We start from the raw sequence: 17466 nt of genomic DNA, 5'->3' as shown, positions 1-17466 counted from the left end.
GGTTAACCGTTTTATTACATTGTGTGTGATATTTCTCAATACATAGAAGCCTCTCTCTAACATGGTAGCCGAAATTCGAGCTTCGTGGTATGTATCTATGAAAAGTTTTCGTCTACAGCAGGAAAAATTAATCACCATAGCTGTTTAAATAAACGGGTAAAACAGTACAGATAAGTGTAATATGAAATTTAAAGTCTTAGCTCAAAATATAAACCAAAAGCGTTACTAAATATGCGAAACTTATGCAACAAATCCAGCGTGATATTGACGACATGTGCGGTACACTATATCATCCCCTCCTCTCTACGTTTGGAAAAAAATAGTAACATAAACACTTTAAAACTGTAATTTGATATATAGGACGAATCAACTAAAACCTGCACCGCAATTGCGGAAATGGCAAGCGCTATTGATGTGCGGTTTTCAAAGAATGGATTCGTACTTAGGGGCTCATATAGTTCGCCAATCAACAGCTTGTAATAATAATTATAAAGTGTATTTTTTGTGTAAACATACACTTTTTAAACGGAACAATGCCTGTTGACACTAACAAATTAAAAGTAGGAAAAATTACAATGTCAGTGGTGTTTGTGGCAGGCTTGTAGTGCAAGTCGTTTACGAGATACCGTATTTTGAAAAGTTCCAACATCTCCACTTGTACAATACCTGAGGCATCACACACTAAGGAACGATACAAGTGTATACACTAGTTATGAGATTTCTGACCAGTAACGAGACAAATGACCATCACAGGTTGTGTTTGAAATGATCACCGGCAGCGGCAATATGCGCTTCCAGTCTGTTATGGAACGAATGCTGCATACGTGCTAGAATTTCAGCGGAGATGTCCGAGCAGGCTGCAACAATCCGTCGTAGACATCATCGGGTGTAGTTGGTATATCATTGTAGACAGCGTCTTTCAGCTTTTCCCACAGCAAGAAGCCTACGGGCGTCAAATCCAGTGGACCGGCAGGCCGAGGTACAGGTCCTCTACGTCCAACCCCAAGATTTGGAAACAATTTGTGAGAACATGTTGTTGTACTTCGTGCAGTGTGGGCTGGATAGTCATCATGTAGTACCACAGGTTCCTTCTAGTCTACAGAGGATCTTCTAGTATCCGTTAGGAGGCTGAGATAGTTATGCGCGTTCGGTTTTTTGTCTATGAAAAACGGGTCTGCGGGCTGATGTTCCACTATAACACACGATACGTTTACGCTGACGTACACTGGCGTTCCACCTGAGGAAGCAAATGGGGATTGTCAGCAAACGAATAGTGCAAGTTTCGGCTGTTTACATGACCATGATTGGTAAATGTGGCTCAAATGGTTCAAATGGCTCTGAGCACTATGGGACTTAACATCGGTGGTCATCAGTCCCCTAGAACTTAGAACTACTTAAACCTAACTAACCTAAGGACATCACACACATCCATGCCCAAAGCAGGATTCGAACCTGCGACCGTAGCGGTCACGCGGTTCCAGACTGAAGCGCCTAGAACCGCACGGCCACACCGGCTGGCGGTAAATGTGGCTTCATCACTAAACAAGACACGTGATACATCAGGAGTATCTTGTCTTAATGCCTATGCACAGAAGTTAACATAATTCTCATCATCGTTTCGATGCAGCTCTTGATGGAAAGAGATGTGATAGCGATGGAACCTCTGTCAATGGAGAAAGCGTAGAACACTTGCCTGCCTCATGCCACCTCTTCGTGCAATTGCGCGGAAACCAAACGGCGGATCAACTGCAACAACAGCAAGAACATTAATTTCCCCCTCTTATAACGTCAATTGTTTCTTTCTGGTACATTCCCTAGGTGTTACACTATCACTTTCACGCAGCTGATGAAGAGATTGGTAGATAATTGCCGAGGAGGTTGACTATTGCAATATCTTGCTGCATACACCGTGCAAGGATGAACCTCATTGTTGCTTCACTCTCCATACACCCTGAGCATGTCGGGTTTTTCTGCATTGGTAAAGCCCATCGTTCGCTGACGACCTGCTTGGACAGTCAGTCGCTAACCGACTAGCAAGTATCAGTATTCTGAAGGGACACAGAAGCACATTGTAAGCAAATATAACACACCATATCTAGCAACTACACCGGTTGAATGACACAAAAAAGCGTCGGTGCGGGAACTTCTGAAATAACACCATGCCCAATAACTAGGCGGGTTGAATGGCACAAACAAGTCGGTAAAGAAAGTTTTCAAAATACGATATCTCGTAAACGACTCGCACTACAATCCTGTAACAATCACCACTGGCATTCTAATTTACCCTACTTTTAGTTTGTTAATGTCAATAGGAATTCTTCCATTAAAAAAGTGTATATTTCTAGAACAAGTACACTTTCGAAGTATTACTATAATCTGTCGATTGCTCAAAGTACGAGCAGTACCAGTTCGTTCTGTGAAAACCGCACATCAAGAGCACTTTCGATTTCCGCAGTATTTGCGGTGCAAGTTTTAGGTTTCCCTCTGTGTGTTTTAATTCCCCTCTGATCTATTTGAGTGTATCGAATTTACAGTACGGCTACGTTTTGTTTGTGACAACTGAATAAAGCCGTGGATTTACCCAGAAGAAATAGTGCCGGAGCTGCCACGGGGAAGTGGCATGAGCCAGCAGAAAAATTAGTAGTTACTCGATCACCTAGGAGGCATCTTCAAAAAGTAACACATTATTATGGCAGGCCAAGGAACGATTATTGAATGCTGCACTCCACTTCAAAGTGACACAGACATATACACGGAACTATTTTTCAACATAGCCACCAAATCTCTGTAAATAAAGGTCAGAACGTTGTATCTATCGTTCAGTTCCTTCACACGGAAACTTGCTACTTAGTCACGGAGCCATTTGATAATCGCTGTGTGAACGTCTTCATAGTCGTAAACTCTGCCATTGGGCGAATCAGTTCCTCGATTGCCTGGACATTGTCGTCTGTGGTCGATATCGATGGTCTTCCTTCCCGAACACCTTGACCGACGTCTGTGCGACCTGAGTAAAATTTTTGGTACCATATAACGACGGCTGGACACTACATTACATTGTTCAACCTGTACATTAACGACTTCTCAACAACACAAAACACGACGTTAGCCATCTACGCGGATGACACAGGCATCTTTGCACAAGATTGGAACCCATCGAACATTAATTCACGAATACAGACGGCACTCAGAACTGCCGAGCCTCGGTTGGAACGATGGCGTATTAAAGTAAACGTCGACAAGTGCGAAGCAGTTCTGTTTACACGCAGATCGAAAGTACTGCTCAAACATCAACACAGTAGACAGATAACACTACACACACGCCCAAGAAGTTTCCGAGAGAGAGTCAGATATCTTGGTGTCTGGCTGGACCGGAAACTTACATTGGGGGCCACATCGAATACGTCGCCGATAGAGCGCACGCTAGGCTCAAACTACTCTACCCAATGCTCAACAGGGAAAATACACTGAATAGGAGGGTATCGAGGTCCATATACATGACACTGATTAGACCTCTGATGACGTACGCAGCTCCCGTCCGGGGATATGCAGCTCCTACACGACTGCGCCACCTGCAGATCATACAGAACAAAGTGCCACGAATCATTAGCAATGCTCCACGCTACACACACACCGTGGATCTTCGCAAAGAATACCGCCTTGAAACCCTCAAGGAAGTATTCAAAAACACGCCACACGACTATACATGAACTCGAGACACTCGAACAATCCTTTCATCATTACTCTGGGAAACGACGATTACAACCGTAAGTGGAAGCATAAGCGGCCAAAGACACTACTAGCTAGGGCATAACCACCTATGGCAATCTAACATACACCAACAAGCGACAAACGTCGGCAAGCCCCTGCATATCAGCAACGTTGACTGGAAATTACCAGCTTCTGTTAGAGCCGACCAACGGGCTACAGTAGGGAAGCCGACGCGCTCGCCCACTGACGCACAAACAAATCGCCATCACCCTACACTGTGCTTCCGATATATGACCTATCAGACACAAAAACGATGATAAACCTAACTGTTGCAAGTTGCTGACGCTGATCGAGTGTTCAACACCGACACCCAGCGGCAGCCGCCGAGCAACAGCACCGCACAACTTCAAAGGTATCGACATGCATGATACCCACTACTATCAAAGCCTACCCTTGCGTGACCTATCGCAGGCAGCAAGACATCCGCTACTGCTCTTACCACCCGACCTAACTATCGCAGAGGTTTTTTTTTCCCTTGGATCTTGCCTTGGCACTTTTTTTCTTCTGCCCTTCAAACCGCTACCCTTCGTCCGATTTCGACCAATCTATCTCCAGATGAGCGCGTATTAATGGTTAACCCTAACCAGACGTACGCAAACATCGCAGTACCCACATCCTGCGACACCTCACTTTAGTGAATACTAACCCTTATGCAGAGATGGCAGTAGACCTTTTGAGTTGGCCATCATGCCGGTGTGGGGCGTGGAGGGGCTCCACCTCTTTATTACGAGTGCATTGCACTTGGTCCACACACCGGCAGAATTTCACGGTGAAACTACGTGCAATTTAGGCGTTTTGCCCACAAGCATAGTACTTGCAAGCGTACTTCAGCTATGGAGTACGTCTGCAGTTGCCTCACCATTTGACTCGCGCAGCGTGACGCACATGTTATCTGTACCGCAGTAGAACTGTGTCTACAGGGAACTCAGGACGTGTACTCTCTTCTGACAGTGCGCTGCTCCTGCTGCGCAACGGTGTTGGTGTGGGACGATATGTGCAACTCATTTTTTGCAGTTCCTTCTATTACGACAGCGGGCATCTATACAACACAGTCGACATGAATAGATCATATTGTGCACTCGTGGCAGAAAACGTATTTCAGTAAATTTCTGCTCATCTTTTCTCCTAGTATATTGAAGAGCCACACGCAAATGCGAGATTTCGAATAGTTCTCTGCGTTAGGCCCCTTTCACACTGGAACACTAGTGACGGTCGCCAGTGACGGTCACCGCTAATTGTGGTGAATACTCCTGGATCACCAGTGTCCGACACCGCAAGTATTGCCAACTGATTAGTTAGTGAAATAGACTCGTGCGAGGAGGAACTTTTGTTGGTACTTCTAAGGAGGAGGAGGAGGAGAATGAAGACAAAACGTTTATTACACGTACATCCACTGCTACCTGATTGGCTGGAGAAAGGATTGGTTTATACTCTTTATGTCGTTTGAGGATACGTTAACTATTCAGGGATTGCAGGACATGTCACCTCGTTTAGTCCATGGAGGAAATATTGTGAACAGTATCAGAGACGACTTTGCAAACTACTTCGTTAGCCCTGAAGGTGAAGTGGCTTGGCAGCAGCAAAAAATGTAATTGCTAGAAATGTTACGTGAATGTTTATATGGTTAGACCTCATTGTCCATCTGGCATTGTATTTGTGATGTGCATTGTGCAATTATCACTATGTTAACTGTAAGAAGTCACATTATCGTATTCACTGAACTGATTGGAACTTACAATTAAAATTATAGTGTGTCAGGAGCTAGTACCTCAATAATATTATAATAAATGAATAAAATTCATTTTTGTAGTAGCCGCATATGGGTAAATAATTGAAATTAAGAATAATATTTTTTTTTTTTTGGACCGTATGGCGGAACGCCTTAAGACGCAGGAGAAAAGGGGGCGAGGGATGCAAATGTTCTTGAAGGTTATTACCCTCCTAGCCACCACTTTGTTGCTATAGTCATCGCTTTTGACGTCCCAAATAATGGGACGACTTCACTAATAAATCTAAATACATGACTACAATGTGTACAGTATAATATATGATGAATGTTTCGCGGCACTGTCTCAGAAATGACTGCCTGTCTGTTGGCAAATCTGCAGCGCTGCGTCTGTGGTCTGTGTCCCAGTGCGAACACTCCAATTCAGACTAATGCACGTCCGGCGGTGACTGCTGTGAACACAGTGACCCTGTCCGTCACATGTGGTGAGGGTGAGTCACTGCTGTGTCACAGTGGCTCGGTGAGGCGGTGTGGTGTCCCGGTGTGAATGCTCCAGTTCAAGCGAATGTATCTCTGTCGGTGACGATCGCTGGTGACCGTCACCAGTGTCCCAGTGTGAAACTGGCCTTAGTCTCGAGGTTATGAAACTGAGGCTGTCACTACTGCCGTGCGGCAAACAAGGGAAATTCGGAACAGCTACAATACTTGCCCACTGCTTCCAAAGACATTTCACACATGTTGGTACGTGTTCCTCTTTGTGTTTACAATTATGTAATTCATTATTTAAAGACAAACAGCATCTTTTCGTTGATTTAACTGTGAAACAAAGTTCTATAAACGCAGATCGTAGACGATGTGCTAGGTCTACAACTTGCTTCGGCGGTTTTTTCTCGAAGTTCGAGGCTTTGCTGTGAAAAACTTATTAAAAAAATGCTATTCAGAGTATTGGTCATCGGTGGTCACTACTTTCTCCCATCTTTCGCGCAGCAAACGAATCAAATGGTGAAAGAACTGGGCGTCTTTTGAGGAGATCCATGTATCGATCCAATTTTGCTCTTGTTCGTGTGACCGGATGTGCTTGTCAGCCAGGCTGTGTGCCATTGATCGAAGAAGGTGATAGTCAGAAGGAGCAATGTCTGGAGAATACGACGGGTGGGTTAGGACTTACTATTTCAACGTTTCCAATTATGTTTTGACGGGTTTTCTGGCATGGGATCGAACACTGTTAGGCTGCAAAATTCCCTTGTCTTCTCTATCGCTATATTGCGGCCGTTTGTCTTTCAAGGCTCGGCTGAAACGCATCAACTACTTTTGATAACGATCTCCCGGATTGCTTCCGTCGGTTTCAGTACTTCGAAAATCTCTCTTCCACGTCATGCCGATTTTCGACGTCAGAATCGCCGTTCTTGAAGCGTTGAAACCATTCTCTGAAAGTTCTTTCACTAACAGGTGCCTCACCATAGGTCTTCCCCAGCATTTCATGAGCTTCGGCCGCACATTTATTCAGGTTAAAGCAGAAAATTTAAATTTCCCGTTAGTGACGAGAACTGGGCTCGTAAGTTGACTTATTAAATATAGAATAACTTCATGGTACAATCACAAAGTGACTAATATTTTTATGATGTTATGTTTACAAACGCCTAAGTATGACACTTACGACCTACCACCTGAACCACCACTTGCCGCTACTCTGTCTATTGCAAAACGGCGGAAGCAAGGTTGTAAACCTAACATTAGAAAATTTCAAGACGAGACAATAAATTAACATCACGTCTGTCATTGTTTCATTACAAGATGATAAACATATACAGTTTCTGCTATGATTAGTTATTTAATGGATGTCAGACACAGTTTGGACATCATATTGTATACAAAAACGTACAACTTCAAGTTTTAAGGTACAGCGAAGGTCTCTTTACAGTGTATTTTGAAAAACAATGGAAGAAGGGATGTTCTGCTTTCCCTATATTCTCCAGTGTTTGCACACTTTCTGGACACATGTACCCCATGTAGGTTATATTTCTCCATTTAATTAGTACTTACGTACTTTCGTTTATGGCGTAGTTTACCGGTATAACTCACCACCATTGTACTTGCTGTTCGGCCTCTTAGCCCCGTGTGAATGACGTACCTTGGCGAGAAATGCGGACTGTCGGGTGACTCAGCGGCGATCTCTGACTCACGGCAGATAACGAGAAGATCCATTGACCTCTTGCATACTTGACTCACCCCGTTCACTTCCGATGGACACTCAGAAGCGCGTACCTGACAACTCGCACCGTGCATTTATCTCCCTAGGTTTTCCTCCTCCCTGGTGTACGCAGGAATGTAAGGCAGCTGATTCACTCCGGCACCGTTTTGATCTACCGAGCAATAAAAAGCGTTTGTGAAATGGTTGGAGGGAGAGGAATCCAATTTACGCTTGTGACTCTCAACGAGTTAATTAGAAGACAGAGAAAGAAACAGTCAACATTCCTCTGCACTGAGAATGCAGTCAAGGAAGTCGCCGTGACACAATTTGCTCACCTCCTGGATAACGGTACTCGTTTGTCTTCACCTTTACCAAAGTCAAGGTTACTAGTGTTTTGATAGTACAATACGCTGCCTCTATATAAAAAAAATCACATACTTCATCGCGAAAAGGAATCCACCAAAAACCTAATTCTAGGATCTGAACATGTAGATGATGATGTGGTGATAATGACGACGAGAATCGTTACATAATTGGATCGAAATTCAGACGACTGTCGCGTTAAACTGACGCTAAGAAAGTTAACGCGCCCCATTATAGCAGTTTCATTTATGAACGTACCTTGTGTTAGGTGGCGCATTAGTTGGACTTTTATTCGGCAGGAGCTATATTTAAACCTCATACCGTCATCTTGAAGTTTTCTTTGGTTTCAGTAAACTGATTTAGTCGAATGCTTGGACATTTCCCCATATAAGGTCTGGGACGATTTCCTGCCTTCGTGACTGTTCAGTCCGAGATAATATTCCGTTTATTACAATGTCGATGTCAACGGGAGGCTGCACCTTCTTCCTTCGTTTCTTTGTATCTAGTTAGTTCAAATTAGGCTACTTAAACAGAAGTTCGAATAGTCGTGATTCGATCTCCACGGCGGTTCAGAAGTTTTTCTGGCGCTCAACATATCTTTCAGCCCTGTCAATGTTTTATGCCTTTGAGATATATCATGTTTAAACTGTGAGTCCGCTACAATTGGGTAAGCAGATAGTTTTATTTCTGTACTGGAGAAGCCAGCGGAAAACTGTCTCCAAAAGCAGCAAGCCAAACAATGATAAACATTACACTTTTTGCTCGACGAAATATGCTTCCTTGGACTCCCCGCGACACAACGTACACATGAACTACAAGGTGCAATTATTACACTATATGGGGCCATAAACGTCAACTAGTTACGAACTATGGCGTGCACACACTTTATTCAACATGTAAACGTCACTGCCGATATTCAGATTTAGTTTATGACATGTTCAATATACCTGCCGTTATTGGCGATGATGTGGCGCAAGCGAATAGCGAAATTCTGCATTACCCGCTGAAGTGTCGGGACATAGATGCTGTCGATGACCTCCTGAATGGCTGTTATCAGCTCAGTAATGGTATTGGGGTTATTGCTGTACACCTTGTCTTTAATATAGCCTCACAAAAAGGAGTCGCATTTGTCCAGATCCGGAGAATATAGCGGCCAATCGGGGCCCATGCCAGTGGCTTCTGAATACCCCAGAGCCAGAATGCGGTCCCCAGAGTGCTCCTCCGGGACATCAAACATTCTGGTGCCTCGATGGGGTCGAGCTCCGTCTTGCATGAATCACATCTTGTCGAAATCAGGGTCACTTTGGATAATGGGGTTCAAATTATCTTTTGAAACCTTCATGTATCGTCCAGTAGTCACCATGTCATCAAGGAATATCGCACCGATTATTCCATGACTGGACATTGCGCACAACATAGTCACCTGTTGAAGGTGAAGCGACTTGTCGATCGCGAAAAGCGGATTCTCAGTCCCCCGAATGCACCAATTTTGCTTATTGACGAACCCAGCCAAATGAAAGTATGCTTCGTCGCTAAACCATATCATACTCATAACAAGGTGCTGTTGGTAAATTCTGTGAACAATAGTGTTGGCGGGACACAGTCGCTGTTCCATGGCCTTGGGGTTTAATGGCTGATGGGTTTGAATTTTGTATAGGGAGAGATGCTGGTCTTCAACAACAATTTGTCGTAATGTCTCCGGTTGATTCTCACCTGTTACGCAGCTCGCCTGATTGATTTCCTGGGGCTGGTTTGAAACACAGCGCGTGCGTCGTCGATTTTTTTCATGCGTTTTCATCCTTTTTGGACGACCGACATTGTCAACACTGTCATCACGAACACTACCCGTTCTCTCAAACTTGCGAATCAAATTCTTCATAGGATAAACTCTCTTCTATATGCTGGATGCTCAATTAACAGTACAAAAATTTTCCTTCAATTGCGTTAGTGTGGTACGCCTATGACTAACAATAAGATGTTGATTTACACGTAATGTAGTGAGACAGTCGTTTCATTATAGTGAATTCTGCACAAACGATGGTGAATTAATGACACTCATGATAAATGCGTTTAACACACAGGTAACAGACGAACTGAGACGCAGTCGTCCATCAAGAAGTATTTGTGTGCCACAATGTAGCGTGAGTCATAGCTCACCATCAGCGCCCAGCTTTGTGAACAGGGATGCCCGTGCTCACGTCCAGATTGGCAAGATGCCCTTTACTCTACTTCTTCACAAGTTTCGATTGTAAAGAAAAGCTTCGAACTCTCTCCACAACACAATCTTCGCGAACTCACAACCTCTCGATATTCGTAAGTTTCCAGTTAATTTTAAAAATCTATCCTGAAGCATAAGACTCATAACAGTTTTAGATTTCAGACATAGTAGAAGTGACGGCGTCGTTTGGGTGCATGTTGCGGTCCTAGTTTACAGTCTTTCTATTGACATCTGCTATTATTCATAGTATCAAGTTTCTTTCTTTGAATGCTGTATACGTATTTCGGTGACAGCGTTAGCGAATTTGGTTGGTTGGGAGATATACGGACTCTTACTGCTATTTCAACATCCGTACGGTGTGCGACGGTGAGCATTACGATTTACCAGTATCATGCGCCCTCTCCCTCCAGTTTCATTAGCGGAAACAAAGAATGTCGAAACTTGGCCTCCTGGTTATTACTCAAAATATAAGTTGGAGAGAATGACACGAAGTTCTAACCAAATTTTCTGAGAATTGAGTATTGCACCCAAACAGTCAGCAGTACAAACTTCGGCTGTTAAGCACCACTAGTAGTCTTTCAGCCATCGAGAGTAGATGATAAAGACCGCAAATGACGTCATTATAGAGAAACCATGGCCAACGATAATTTCAGGCCTGAGTGCACGTCAGCAATGCAGTGTTCGTGGCCAACGATGAAGACTTATCAAAGCCCTTTGTTCAAATTTTTGACGATTTAGTAGAAAAGCTTTAGCAAAGCACTTTGATAAAAGTTAGAGCGAGGGTCTAACTCTGATCAATGTTCGCCATTGTCTACATATGGTTTCGCTTCCGTTAGAGCATTTAAGCCATAAAATGACGAAGTATATTTGATATATGGCTACCACCACAGTGATCATTGCAAAGTATGAAAAATATGAAATCATTCAAGTTACAAAGCACGCTGACTACAAAATCCGTAATAAGGAGTTGGGATCTTACAAAGAAATAGCTGCAGCAATCAGCTGCTTTAGAACTGGCTACATTGTGGATGATGTTAAGCAAACATACAAAAAGAAAGGATGTGGCAGGAGATGTGATAACCCAGGTGTGCTCAAAGTGTACATAAGTGTACTATATTTATTATTTGCAGTCTAAATAATCTAATTGACTTCCGTAAATTCCTCCTTATGTGACTTATATATTGTTTCACACGTTTCTGAAATAATACGAAAAATGGTACACTGTGCGATGCGATTACTATATTGCAAGCTGAAATAGCTTTCGCCTATCGCTAAAAATCTTAAACTAACCCTGAGACGATCTTCAGCAGAAACAGCCCTCATGGTTTAAATAGTGAAGCGCATCATTAGTTACGTATGCTTTGCGAGAACTTATTTTCGTGCCCATGTACAAATATTTACATAGGTATTTTATGTGATGTTTCGGAAAATCGGACAAAAGATCTTTGTCCGACTTCAGTAAACCATAAAAAGACAATTGCAGGAAAAGAGTGGCAGAACAACACACGTACAAGCCCTACACAAAATGCCTACGAAAAATATTTCCTCTTGATAATGAGAATAAATTACCGAAACGCGTCATATCAACCACGATAAAATGCGTAACTAGTGACGAATTTCATTATTTGAATCAATTACAAGCTTTCCAAATACGTCGATGATAATGAATTAAAATAAACAATAGCATTTCTTAAATGAGTATCATGTGTGAAATATTCGGGGCCACTTTCATGAGGGTAAATTGAAATCCTTTTGCGCCCATTCTCAAATAATTTTCGTTGTTTATGTCCTCTCGTGTAGCTCATGAAGCAAGTTGAGCTTCTCTTCTCGCCATTCATGATTTCAGCCACAATCGTTTTCATTTTTCTTTCTTTCCAAGCAATGTGCTCATCACCACCAAATGCTGTTGTACAGGGATTAGCTGTTCGGCTTCCATTCCCGAATAATTACGACGAAAAATTTCAAGATCGCGTAATAGCTCCAGTGAAGTAGTTTAGTCAAAGAAATTTGACGACATCTTCGACAAAGATCTTCTACAATGTAGCAGGGCCCTAGTTTTATCGGCAAGTAAAACAAACCAGGCAATCACGATGTAGCCCCAAAGCCCCATCTTGTCCATTTCAAAAGTATGTGACTATCTGAATTTTACGTAAATTGGCGTCATATTCAAAAGCAACCAAATGCTATGTATTATTCATCAAACACACGTAATGAGATTGCCAATACTGATGTAGCTTATAGAATCTCCACATCTAAAATGTCTGTATTAATTATAAAAATGCATGTGAGACTACAGCTGATCGGACTTACAGGGTAAACTGCACTTACAATGCACCCCAAATGTTAAATATTTTCACATCTTAATTGCCTGTATTATTGTTCTATAACTATACTAAACAGGTACATTTGGCAAGGACTGACTAACACTGTCACACAGTCTAAACTACATGACACACTTTGATGAAATAACATGCTGAACAGTAATAATACGTATTTATATAAATAGGAAATGAGAATTGCTATCCTTACAACTACTTTTCAAAGTCGGCCGAACATTACAGTGACTCGATTTCGTGCAGTTTTTGCGCTGTAAACCACCCATTTTCAACTACCTTTCAAAGTCAGTCAATCATTATAGTGAGTTATGCTAGAGTAAAAAATCTCATCTTGCAGTACAAAACATTTGGCATCTTATACTGACAATGCTAACTTATTCTGCCATGGAGTGGAGACTACATGACACTTCAATGAAATAACATAATGAGCAGTAGATGGTGACTACCATTACCATTATCGTGGTAACTATCATTACCCCAAATACATGGTGGTTACTATTTGGGGTAATGATGATCAACGGACATGGTGAAGGCCACTACCCCTCAGTCATGGTATCTACCATTACTCCAAATCCGTGGTGGCTAGTAGGCAGTAATGATGGTCAGCTGACGTGGTTACTGCGATTACTTCTTGATGACTACACATTATTCTGAATGTATGGTGAATACTACTGGGGATAATTATGGTCAGCTGACATGGCGACTGCCATTACTCCTCAGTCGTGGTGACTACCATTGCCTTTAATGTGTGGTGGATGCTATTGGAGGTAAGGATAGTCAAATGATATGGCGACTGCCATTTCCTTGATCATGGTAGCTATAATTACCCTGAACACATGGTGCATACTGTTGGGACAACGATGGTGAGCTGACATGGTGATTGTGTGCCATAACTTGACAGTGGGTGTCGGTTACTGGATCTTAAAACTGTATTGTAAGACCACCAGCTGCCAGTAACTTGACAGTTGGTATGAAATTGTAACATATTGTCCCATACATCACCATTGTTACAGATAGGAATCAAACGAAATTTTAACAAATTAGTTCATAGCTGATGAACTGAACATGATACGAATTCAAATGAAGTTCGTTCCTCGTCTTCTCAACGCCAATCAATGAGGCCCTCAGGCTCAGCTGAGTACTGAACTGTGAACAACAATTCGAAATGATCCAAATTTCTTGCCTTGGGTCATAACTGTCAATGAATCATGGGTGTTAAGCTATGAACCTGATATAAAACAACAATATTTACAGTGGAAAACACCGCCCTCTCCATGGCCTGAAAAAGCATGCCAAGTTCACAGCAATATTAAGTCCATGCTACCAACCATTTTATTAACATTTATGGAAGTGTCCAGAAGGGATTTTTTCTACATGGTCAGACAGTCACATAGCAGTTCTACTTGATGTTCCGAGGAGACTGAGGGAAGATATTAGACATGAACGTCCTGAGAGATGGGAGAACTAAGTCTGGTTCCTGCATAACGATAAAACACCTCGGTCATTGTGAGCGAATTCCTGGAAAAAAATTAACAGATGACAACTGTCCGCCAACCACGCTACTCCCCTGATCTAGCCCCTTGCGATTTCTTTTTCTTCCCAAAAGTGAAATTAAAGTTGACAGGGTGGAGTTTTAACTCCATGGGAAAGATTCAAGCAGAATCAAGAATTAGTCAACAGATTTCCAGCACTGCTTCCAAAAATATGAAAATCGTTGGAAGCGACGCTTTAAATGTGAGGAGACTGCTTTGAAGGTAACGGTGGAGAGTAAGGTGTAAGGTAAGTTTTTTATTTTTAATTTATGTCGGGATATTCTCAGAAATTTCTTATGCATGTATTTCTTGACTGGTATTACAATGTAGGCCCTTGTATTGTTTACATGGAAATAACAGCTCCACAGCTACACTTTGTATTGAAATTTTGTGAGTCTCCACACTACATATTGCCTTTCTTGCAGCATCTCCCGTTACGACTTGTTGAACATTCCTGTGACTGGAGTGTGAACTTAAGTGGTGTGGATTTACATATCAAAGACTAATATGGGAACTAACCAAGGATACATATATCATCTGTGGGTATGTAAACAGTTAGAGCTGCAGTGATCCGTGATGCCTAGAATGGTCACTAGTACTCGTATATATTACAATTGTCGCCACATGACCATCTTATCAGACTACAGACCAGAAGTTTTCAGTGGTTGAGAGATCTGGAGAACGTGCTGTCGAGCACCCTCTGTACTGATGTAGGTCAGGACTACAAGGGCAACATGCAGTCTTGTGTTATTTTGTTCCAAGATGATGTCAAGGGGACAGCAGAGATAAGGCAAAGTCACCGGCCTAAACACGTCAGAAATGCAATGGCTGCTGCCCAAATTGGCGCCTGTGTGAATCATAAGTGTTCATGTTGTGTACCTAGTGGCATCCACACCATCACGTCAGATGGTGGGACCCTACGACAAAGACGAATTCAGTCTGACAATGTTAGTTCTCCTAGGAGCCTCAGAACACGGATACGTCCATCGTAATACTGTGCTCAGAACCAGGATTCATATGATAAGATGGTGAGGCGCCACTCCAGTGTTGAGTGTTGTCGCAGGGTGTGCGACTGTCAGCCTGCCTCTCTCTGCTGTCACACCACTGGCAGCCGCGAAAACGATCGCCATACTGACAGTTCCTGTGGCTCCAGATGTCGTCACACTGCCCATGTCGATACAAGTTCCTGAATTAAGGTATGTAACATGGCTGTACAATCCTACATGGCTAAGTGAACAATACGTCTGCCACTTTTCACCAGTCGCTCTGGGTTGCTGGGCTCCTCTATGGCATTGAATATGGCCCTCCCGAACCCACTGATTCTATATTTGCTGGACAGTCATGGTTTCCTGAGCAACGCGAGCAGGAATATCGTGGGACGATAAAATATAGTCTTGGTGGGCCATGATCCTGCCATTGTCGAATTCAATACATGATAGTCGACGTTTCTTCTTCTTACACGAAGCCTAAGACAGTCATTCGCTCAGTCAAGAAACCTGCTGCGTAATTATGCCTTATATATAGAATGTAGATGGCGTCATTCCTATGCGCGTTGTATTAGGTTGGTGCATAAGTTTGTAGCGTTTTTCCATAAGCATAAGAACACAACAGATACACTTAACAGAGACTTTGGTCACCAATAACATGTTCTCCTTCACTATTTACAACAGTCAATCAACGGTGTGGCAACTTTTCGTTTCCGTGACTGTAGAAAGCAGGTGCTTTTGGGGCGAACAGTTCATCGAGTCATGTTCGGAGCGCATTTCGATCCGAGAAAGAAATTCCTTGAAGGGACAGAGAGCGGAAAAGCTGAAAATCTGAAGACGCAACATAGGTGAATAAGGTGGGTGCGGAATGACATTCCAACCCAAATCCTGCATAGCGTTTCTTGTCAGTCTAGCAGAATGCAGGCTAACGTTATCGTGGGGCAGCATCACTTCATGCAGTCTTCCTGGTCGTCACTTTTGGACTGTGTCTGCAAGACGTCTCAGTTGTTGACAATAAACGTCAGCACTGATGGTTACACCTCGGGGAAGCAATTTGTAGTACGCCACATCGTCGCTGTTCCACCGGATGGATAACATTGCATTTTGGGGACGTGCGCAGGTCTTTGTACATCTACATCTACATATATACTCCGGTAGCCACCCAGCGGTATGTGGCGGAGGGCACAATTCGCGCCAAAGTCATATTTCCCCCCCTCTCTCTGTCCCACTCGCGGATCGCGCGAGGGAAAACGACTGTCTGAACGCCTCAGTACGAGCACTTATTTCCCTTATCTTTGAATGGTGATCATTGCGCGATTTGAAAGTTGGTGGTAATAATATATGCTCTACATCCTCGCTGAAGATCGGATTTCGGAATTTAGTGAGCAGCCCCTTCTGTTTAGCGCGCCATCTATCTGCAAGTGTGTCCCACTTCAAACTTTCTATGAGATTTGTAAAGCTCTCGCGATGGCTAAATGTACCAGTCACGAATCTTGCCGCTCTTCTTTGGACCTTCTCAATCTCTTGAATCAGACCCAACTGGTAAAGGTCCCATGATGATGATGATGATGAGTCCCATACTTCTTTACAGAGCGTAGGGGAGCGACGCCTTACTAGGCAAGGTCCTACAGAGGAACAATACGGGGAGTTGCTGCTTTGTTTAGGCTCAACCATTCCTTTCTTTTCCTTATGTTAGCACAAAGACATGATTTCTCGTCACCAGTAACAATACAGGATATGAATGCTCGCTGTTGTTCATAAACTAATTGAAGACTAGCAAGCAGAGGTGCATATATCGCCACCCGCTATTTTTGTGATTTTGGCTTAGAGCACGCGGTGCCCATACGACAGATTTTTTAACCTTCCACATTGCATTCAAATGCACGATGGTGGAACGATCACAGTTCATCACATTTGCCAGCTCTCAAGTACACTGAATCATTATTGATTAATGCGTTTAAACAATCTTCATCCAACCCCGGAAACCTTCCTGAACGTGGAGAAACACTAATGTCAAAATGACGCTCGTTAAAACGATAAGGCCATTTTCTTGTCGTGTTCTGCCCGGTTGCATTAAACCCACGTACGCCGCAAATGTTTCTGGCTGCCTCCGCTAGTGCCACTCATCGACTGAACTCAGGCAGAAAAATACGTCGGAAATGTTCCACTCTCTCCACTTGGCAATCCTTTTCTAGCGTCCACAGCTCCACGCTCTTCAGTCCAGATACTGGTTTGTTGCAGCTCTCCATGCTACTCTATCCTGTGCAAGCTTCTTCATCTCCCAGTACCTACTGCAGCCTACATCCTTCTGAATCTGCTTAGTGTATTCATCTCTTGGTCTCCTTC

The sequence above is a fragment of the Schistocerca piceifrons genome, chromosome 4, assembly GCF_021461385.2.
Source record: "Schistocerca piceifrons isolate TAMUIC-IGC-003096 chromosome 4, iqSchPice1.1, whole genome shotgun sequence".
Lineage (NCBI taxonomy): Eukaryota > Metazoa > Arthropoda > Insecta > Orthoptera > Acrididae > Schistocerca > Schistocerca piceifrons.
The sequence above is the reverse complement of the archived record's forward strand: the minus strand, read 5'-3'. Positions refer to the sequence as shown.